The following is a 10,252-nucleotide window of genomic DNA, read 5'->3' on the forward strand; positions in this document are numbered from 1 at the left end:
CTTAATGAACATATTTATTTCATCATGTACATCTAAATATGAGACAACCTAACTGGAACATAGGTTATAATTTAACGATAAGAAGATATGTTAAGTACTCGTACATGTACAAAGGTTATTTAAACAAAGTCCATGTCAAACAAAACGTCATAACAAACTGGGAAAGGTCGTCGAAACGGGGGGGGGGGGGGTTGTCGACCCCCACCATTAGAAAATTCGAGAAAATATTTCTAAAATAAAATAACTCATTATTCGTCTATTTAAAGTACTGTTGCTTCATTTTATTTCTTTAATATATGAAAATGGTATCAATTTATAGTTTCCTTTACTGGTCCAGAGGTAGTGGTACTCTTGGTCCCTCCCGCACCCCAACCCTTTCTCTAAAACCTAGCGACGGTCCTTCATCCTGTTTTTTTTTTTTTTTTTTTTTCATGAAAAAATACAATGTATATCAAATTCACGAATCATTCAAATGCCACTTAAATTCAAACTTTATGTTTTGTAGAAGTGGGCTTGGTATAGAGATTGTTTTTAAGCGAAAAAAAAAAACTTGTTCTTGCATTTCGTAAAGCTGTCTGTTAGCTTGTAAAAGTATACCTGATACTTCTGGTTTGACGAGGTTTAATAATTATTCCAAATCCTATCGTGCTCTAAGCAACAGTATAACCAGAATAGGAACAAAATGAAATTAAATGTTAATTTTATTTTGGTTTAATTCAGAATCCAAAGGCTTGCAAAAACGGGTCAGATATCCAAGGTCATAAAATGAATTATAAAGTTTGTGTAGAAATCGCCAATCTCGAGGTGGAATCTGCGGACATCAATGGCTCCCTGAACTTGGAAATCACAATGATGCAGAAAACTAATCATGTAGACATAGGCTGATTCATGATGCCCTATTCTGTCTTCAGGAAACTTCTATTCTATTTTCTAGTCTATGAAAAATAAACGAGAAAAATTTTAATATTGAAGCAAAGCTGGAAAGATTTCTAGATATAAGCGTGCAAAATTTCTTGGTCAGCTGTTTAATTCGGTTTTGTAAACAAGATATTATACATACTTACCTGTGATATCCATCATTGATGGAAATAACACTTTCATTAATGAATTTCAAATTATCAAACAACCTACATGTAACTACCCTGTAAATCATGTTTTGTCATTAAAATACATGTAGTCTAACTTTGAATAAAAGAAATAAAATATGAAATTTAAAAAAATGAATAAAATGGAAATACGAGGGGTTATCTAGCACCATAAAATGAAAACCGTTTTAGGTACATCAATGAATTTAACAAATTTAGTTAGCATCATCTTTTCTATCTATATGTGATATCCTGTATATATTTAGAAAATGTTTATTTTGTGTGTATGTAAATATCATTATGTGTATGTGTGAATTTATCTCAGTTAAATAAATAACAAATAAAATAAATACTTATCGAAAGAAATACGAATCAGTCTGTGTTTTATCTGCTATATTTAGACCTTTCGACACGGGTGACTTGCTTTGATTTTTTATTTGTTATCTTGTTCTGTAAGTTCATTCCCGTGCTGGTTGTTTCCCGGGCGAGGCAGATTTTGAAGTTCATTCAGATTTTCTTTATTTAGTCAACTTAGAGTTTGGGTCTTTGGATTTAAGGTTTGTTTTATTAGTATTCTTGTTTTTTTTTATATAGCATATATTAATTTGCCTATATTTCATTTAATAAAAACTCGAATACGTATGCTTGGCGAGAACATGTATTGCGTGAGAGTGCAGTCAGTTAAAACTTTTAAATATAGTCTAATGTTATGTTGCTTAAATTACAGCTTTAATATTTACATTTTTATCGTAATTCAGATTATTATTTTAATAGTCTTAAATGAGAGAACGACAGAGTGAGCAGGATTAAATAATCGTTAAATTTTCACAACACCTTTATTTTAGTAATAGAGTAAAATTATTTACACAGAATATAAAAGTATAAATCGTAATATATTTATTATACAGGGAAACATGCAATTATTCATCGCCTTGAAGTATTTTACGTTTTGACCTTTACACCTCATGTGAGGTAAGGGTATATGTATGTTTATTATTTGCATGAAATTAAGTTTCATGTTATTTTCTCTGTTTATACATTTATCTCAGTTCTGGTTACTGAAAGTTATATTCGTTGATTTTTTGGTTTACAATTCATAATTTCTAAATCGGAAGTATGTTATGATTTCTTTTCATATTTTGTAATATTTTGGTAATATCAGTCATTTTCTATTATTTCTGGATAAAATAATTAATTATAAAGATTACGTGAAATGAAAGTTAAGTGTAATATATTACGACCAGATATGTAATTTTAAATTGACTTGTTAATATTTGTTTATGCCATGCATTGATTTAAATATTTTTTGTTATAGGGTTTATTTATGTTGAATATGTAAAAAATAAGTCCTCCAAAAGAACCCAAGAAATCCTTGTTTATCGGGGAAAACAGGGGTTACATATAGAATAAACCATAAATCAAAAGTTTCATTTTTTAATAATAAGATTTTGTAAACAATGGTTTTCCAGGCGGCGCTTCCTCGAACATGACGTTTTTTCCTACCTGAGTGTAACTGAGAAAAACTCTTAATATGAGAATGAGACATCCAAAAAAACCGTTAATTCAGGCATGTGCAGTGGTATGACACAGTCGTTCCGTAAAATTTGCAATTTTTATCAATTTTATCGTAAATTTAACATGGAATGTCCAAACAATGAAGGGCTTGAAAATGACGTCAATTAAAAAGGGGAGAGGGTTCTTTTTTTCAACAGTTTAGAAAGTGTCTGCCCTGGAAAACTGGTATAGACCTAGGAAACGTTAAACGGGCTACAGAGAAATAAAATGCATCCAGGGTACTTGTTTTCAAGTGCCAAAAATGATTCAAAGAGATGAGAGATGCACAGTTAATGTCGATTTGTAGTCAGGGTGTCAAAAATCAGTCACGTCAAAAAGTGACGTTGATCATGTGTAGTGGATATTGAATTCTGACAAGCAAATTATGCTGGCATAATCAAGTGAGGATCTTTCCCTATGTATAGTTTCATTTACAGTATTATTTGCATTGAAAGCAACTGTTCATGAAATTTTAAAGTCAATTAAACAAGACGGGTTTAAGTCCTTACTTAACTCCTTGGAATCTCATCAAAATAAGTGTATGAGGTAGAGGGAGCGGACACTGAGAAACAATGACGTTGTCGGACATCATGAAACTAAACGGCGACAGCGACGGGTGATCATAGAATGTCCTTTTTATTTTATAATAATTTGGCAAATTATCAAAGTATCAAGCTAAAATGTTCAACAGATTTTAAACTTTTGTTGTTTTATGTTCCATATAATTTTTTTAAGCACAGACTACATTGTATTAATTTTATCGCAATATTCCACGATTTTTTTATAACCCCTTTAATCAGCACTAATTATATATCTAATAGGAAGTTATTCGCTTGCTGCTCTAGATGTTATCATTAACGAAGTGCAATGCTACTCAGTATATCAATTGTTCCCGGCAAGAGTTCATAATAGGTCTAAATTAAAACTCAGGAGATTTTCAGGAAATTTGTGTAACACCGAACCGTATCCCCACGATTCCTCTTTACAGATGTAAACTTGGATATCAATAAAAACCTGATAAAAACAAGGATACATACTTTTAAGTTGAAGAGCAAAATCAAATATTTGAGGAAAAAATAGTGAATAATCGCGCACATGCCCTCATAAGTTCATAACAATATCAAACAATGATTAAAACAAAGATTCAAGAAAACATATTGATTGCACTTATATTTCCTAAGCTGCTTTAAAAAACTGGAGAAAATGCATATTTTCTCCTGTTTTGTGCGTTTGACAACTAAATATTACAATAAATGGTTTTATTTAATCGCATCGACTAAGCTCACTTATATATTTATACTTTTAAAAGTTGCTAAGAAAAAGTAAATGTGTTTATAAATAAGGAAGCACATTAAAACGATTTCAGAATCAAATAAATTTATAAATTTCAAAATGTGCAAAAAATCACACAATACTCGTATCAAAAGGGATTTTACAGTATCCCTCAAGTAAGCGAGGCAAAGATGTTAAATCTCATTAACACTTACTCTTTTTGTTTTGTATCTATTGCAGAAACTACGACTCCTCTTCACAATTTAAACGCGAGGCAGAAAAAATGTTATTAAGAAAATATCAGATTTTGTGAATGTCTAAGTTTGATAGATTCAATCTGTAGTTTCTGTATTTAGATATCCTATAGCTCATCATGAGATGAACTCCATTTCTCCTTGTTATTTTGGTAAAATACTCCGCCAATCTTTTTTAAATTAAACCGATGACACTTGCTCTACAATTAATTAACGAAAAGGGAAAGAAACAAAACTACGTGTATTTGAGCTAAAATCAAATTCCATCAGATATTCGTTCAAAAGTTCAATTTTTGAGAGAAAGTAATTTTTGGAAGATGAAATATCAGGGTGATCCTCTTGTAAACTCAAGCTTATATTTGACTTTTGATTCTTCGGAAGTGTACCGGATCAAAGGAGATTAAAACGGAAGTAAATAAAGTTGGAAGAATCTAAGAGATTATTCTTTCATTCAAAATGTTTAAGAAATCCAACCATTATTCTTAATGCGAAATACTGGACTGTCGTAAAGAATTTTCATCCATTTCAGAAATTCTTTACCTTAATTAATTTTTTCTTAAGTTTTAAATAGAAAGTCCCGGATTATGGAGTCAAATGCTTTTTGAAAGTCTAAAACTAAAAGTATGCCTGTTTAATTAGTGGATTCACATTATTCAAATATATCTAACAGAAGTCGGACCAGTAAATCTACTCTTGATGTATGCTGTTTGATCTTAACTGATGAGTTTATCTATAATCTTTTGTAGTCTTTTTGCAAAAACAAAAGAGAGTATTTTATAATCACTATTTGTTAGGCTAATGGGTCTATAATTACGCAAGTCAGTTTTTTTCTCCTTTTTTGTTAATCAAAGAAATTTTTTATAATCTTTGTTTAAAGGGCATTTCGGTTTTTTTTTCAAAAGTCTGTTTTAACGATTATAGTAATATTCTTTGATATCATTCCAAAATGTTTTATAAAATTCAACAGGCAATCCATCTTAGTCTTAATCACAAAAGGATCCAGTCTTGTATTCCACCATATTTCAAATTGAAGACTATACCCTGTATTTCCTATAAATTTACACCGATTATAGCTTCCGAACTTTTTAATGACAAGTAAACTTTAGAGATCCTGGATATTGAACATCTGAAAGATACTTCCATCGTGTTCATGTTCTTCTTCACCCTACAACTATAGTCCTGCTGGACACGTTATTACTAGTGACAAAAATAAAGTTAATAATGAGGACCTTAAATCACTTAATTAAATGGGCCAAAATTTAGGGAACCCTGATCTTTCAACTGAAATAATAATTTTATAAATATTATAAATTCTGTTGAAGATTATGCCAGGCGATAGGGTTAGATGTGGATACTTAAAAATACCGGAACTATTGGAAAATTTGAAATCACAAAATTTTACCAAAATCAATAACATAAGAACTTTCGACTTTTCAACTCTGTATACATCAATTCCCCACGAGAATTAAAGTCCAGGCTTTTTGACATCGTAGACAGCTGCTTTTTCAATTAAAATGAAACTCGTAAATTAACTTACCCTGTCATTGGTCATTTGCAAAATTCTTATGTTAAAAACACTCTGATTGTACACACAAGTACTCTGAAGTTTATAATGAAAAGATTCTTCAGTTTCTGATTGACAATATCTATGTGGTTTTTGGAGACCAGGTCTTCCAACAATCTGTTGGAATTTCCATTTGTACCAATTGCGCCCCTTTGTTAGCAGACCTATTTTTGTATTCATATGAAGCAGAATTTATTCAAAATCTTATACATGAGAAAAAGAAATCTCTTGCTTTGGCCTTCAACTCGACATTTATATATATCGACGATGTATTATCAATTAACAATGGTTATTTCCATTCATATGTCGACACGATATATCCCAGTGAGCTTGAAATAACAGATACCATAGAGTCTGACACATCTGTTTCATATTTGGATATTTTACTATAGAAAAAGACGTCAATGGTAATCTAACAACCAAGCTTTATGATAAACATGATGACTTTAACTTTGCAATCGTCCACTTCCTTTTCTTATACAACAATATACCCATATCACCTGCATATGGGGTGTATATCTCGCGGTTGATTCGATACGCAAGAGCATGTTCTATGTATGAACAATTTCTAAAACGAAGTAAGTTATTGACAAACAAGTTGATGAAACAAGAATATCAACAGTCTCGTTTAAAGTCATCATTTCGTAAGTTATGTTGTCTATACATGACCTTGTCAGCAAATATTATCTATCATTAAGTCATATGCTGACCGGTGTCGGCGGGGATGCTCACTCCTCCATGGCACCCAATCCCACTTCTGATGTTTTAGAGGTCCGTGTTTGCTCTGCTCCAACATTTGTATTGTTTAATGGACTTTTGAACTTGAATACTATTTGTTATATCCATACATTTCATGTATGTTGATCGAGTTAAAAATTCATGAAAAATAATTTTTTCCCTGATTGTAAAATTGATATGTTTGCAAGATAATAAGGTTAATCTAATAATCCTTTATAAGATTTTATAAGGTTATGAGTTACGGTTAAGGAAAAGGTTTTACTCCAACATTTTCTGTATTATTGCACAGGAGTGAATCCTCATTAAAAAACTTGACGTTTCACAAGGAACTTCTACCGAAACTTCATTATCATCTTACCGTTCACGGTAGCTCAGTCTGTAAAGCGCTCGCTTGGCGATCGGGAGGTCGTGAGTTCGAACCTCGGCCGCGACTGACCTAAGTCGATAAAAAATGGGTAGCAACTGTTCATTCACCATGCAATCGAAGTGAAAGTTGCGGGTCCTTCGGATGAGACTTTAAAAACCGAGGCCCCATGTCACGACAGGCACGATAAAGATCCCCCACTGCTCAATGGCCCTGAGTGCCGAGTAAAGGTCAAAATAGTGACGTCTCTATATGAGTGAAAAATTCTCGAATGGGACGTAAAACAACTTACAATCAATCAATCAATCATTATCATCTTCCACCTTTCACTAGAAAGAAGTAAGATACACCCGTGACCTCATTGAATTCGATTGCTTTTAAATCGGAAGTGACATTGTGAAGTATTATCGATCGTTTTTACAGGTGCTAATGCAGACGATCAACTATGATTATCTTTGGAACGACGTTGCCGATTTTGGTCGGTTTTTCGCCAAAATGTTTCATAAAGCAGATTCAACGAATTATGTTTGTGAGAAAACCTTCGTGCTTATCTTTAAGTTTTCATGAACATAAACGCTACATTACTGAAGCCATTTAGGACCTATCAAAAATATTTTTGAATTCGATATAACGAATTGTCGACTTTGTAATAACGATTTTCATTCGTTATAACAATTTCTTTGAACACAATTTGTTGAATTCGTTATAACGAATTCAAAAATTTGTTATAATGAATTTAATAATGTTATAACAAATTCTAAAACTTGTTATAGCGAAATGAATTCGTTAAAACGAATTCCTTAATTTGTTTTAACAATTAAATTCGTTAAAACTAATGACAAATCATTATATCGAATTCATATATATTTTCTAGAAGATCTTATTGTTGAATTTGATAAAACGAATTCAATTCGTTATATCAAATTTTAGAATTTGTTTAAACAAATTTAATTTGTTATAACAAATTCTAGAATTCGTTTAAACGAATTTCTTTATAACAAATTTTTTAATTCGCTATAACGAATTCAACAAATTTGTTATAACAGATTAAATTCGTTATAACGAATTCAAAGAAATTGTTATAACGAATTAAATTCGTTATAACAAATTCGACAATTCGTTATGTCGAATTCGAAAACATTTCTCGATAGGTCCTAAATTGGCTTCCGTACTATATGAAGTTCTCTCACCCTAAAAAAGTGGACAGTGCTGTATCTTACGGAAGCCCATTTAGCACCTATTAAAAAATATTTTTGAATTCGATATAACGAATTGTTGAATTTATTATAACGAATTTAATTCGTTATAACAGTTTATTTGAATTCGTTATAATGAATTTAATCTGTTATAACAAATTTGTTGAATTCATTATAACGAATTCAAAAATTGGTTATAACGAATTAAATTCGTTTAAACAAATTCTAAAATTTGTTATTACAAATTTAATTCGTTTAAACGAATTCTAAAATTTGTTATAACAAATTAAATTCGTTTGAACGAATTCTAAAATTTGTTACAACGAATTAAATTCGTTTAATCAAATTCAACAATCAAGGCCTGTAGAAAAATATATATGAATTCGATATAACGATTTGTCGAATTCGTTTTAACAAATTTAATTCGTTATAACAAATTAAAGAATTCATTTTAACGAATTTAATTCGTTATAACAAGTTTTAGAATTCGTTATAACGAATTTAATTCGTTATAACAAATTTTTCAATTCGTTATAACGAATTCAACAAATTTGTTATAACAGATTAAATTCGTTATAATGAATTCAAAGAAAATGTTATAACGAATTAAATTCGTCATAACAAATTTGACAATTCGTTATATCGAATTCAAAAATATTTTTTGATAGGTCCTAAATGGGCTTCCGTAGTATCTCTGGCTTTCGAATTGAAAACTTAAAGGAATCAGTACAACAAATGATTCAGAGAACATTGAATTCCATGGATATTAAAAAGCATGGCAATTCCGATGACAGATGACTTGCTGGTCGTAATAAAACGAGAGAAATAGTTTGTTTTGCCTGTAATGAAAATGTCCTTATCAATACTAAATGTCCAAAAAAAATGAAATCTCCGAGCCAAAAAATGCGAACGGAATCAATAATGACTCCAGTCATTTATACGAGAGCGGGCTGAGCCCACGACCGTAAGCCAAGCCCTTGAGAAACCTTGCGATGAAATTAGGCCAAAACAGAATTGTCTCGCTCCTTAATACAGTATTTAAAAAAGCTGCTTGCTTTTCAAAGCCAAAGTTTGTAATAAAAATATAGACATTTTGGTTAATACTTAGACTAGATGGAGTTTGGTATCAAATGAAATTTTTGATTTCCTACTTTGTAATATAGATTTAGGAGCTTTACAGGCTACATTAATAACTGCCGATCGAGATTTACTCTGAGAGGCAAAACAGATGTCAGCTTATGCATTAATGGCATGGAATTTTTAACAACTGTTGTTGTTGCCCAACTTAAAGGTTTATCCGGTATTCTCGGACTTGATTTCTTGGCCAAATACGAGGCCAGAATGGACATGAAGGCTGGACGTCTACAATCACCATCTTTGGGTGAGATTAGTTTGGATAGAGAGGACAAGTTACAGAGTACATGTGCACTTATTCCCATGACTGAGACAGTGAGCACACCCGCTAAGTGCAATATGTTTGTAACAGGAACTACAGACTGCAGATTTCCACATGATTTCGAGGCGTTGCTAAGGCCCTACCGAAAGAGAAAGTCCGTTGACGAGGTACGAGATAATGAAGGCAGTTGAGGCGTTCCATACATCGCTCTGTCGTAATTATGTTAATAATGGTCATGCATTTGGATAAGTTTAAATGCCTATCATAGAGGATGATTGTTTAATAACTAAGATATAGTTGAAGATTATTAGCAGGTTAGCTTCGGCTAAATTTTAATATAGTTTGTTTTTCAAGTAAACATCACTCATTTATAAAAAAAAAAATAAAAATAAAAAAATAATATATATAATAATGCAAAAAACAAAGGGGCTATGTTTAATTCAATCGCTTTCTTTTTTATCATAAGGTTTCTTTATAGTTAAAATGCGAACTATTTATATCTTAATTATTAATCTATAAAGTTATAATAATGCCCTATCAGTTCAGGTCAATCGATTCTTCAACCATCATTAAATTTGAATATATAATTCCAAATCATTTTATGTATAATTGAACGATATTAGCATGCAATAGATGTAGACAGTATATGTCTCTCGATTTCTCTTATGATGCTCTCTTTTTTGTTAATTTCCTCTTTAGGATTAAAATAATATGGAATTTTCTAGCGTTTGCATAGTTTCCTTATTTCCATTTCAAGTATCTTTTTAATAAATAATAATGCTTTAGGTTCAAAAGACATTTTTTTCGTAGGAAAGTTATCGAACTGGGT

This window comes from Saccostrea echinata, unplaced genomic scaffold, assembly GCF_033153115.1.
Source record: "Saccostrea echinata isolate AGI-Se365-2 ecotype Australia unplaced genomic scaffold, CSIRO_AGI_Sech_v1 ptg000054l, whole genome shotgun sequence".
NCBI classification, from domain to species: Eukaryota; Metazoa; Mollusca; class Bivalvia; order Ostreida; family Ostreidae; genus Saccostrea; species Saccostrea echinata.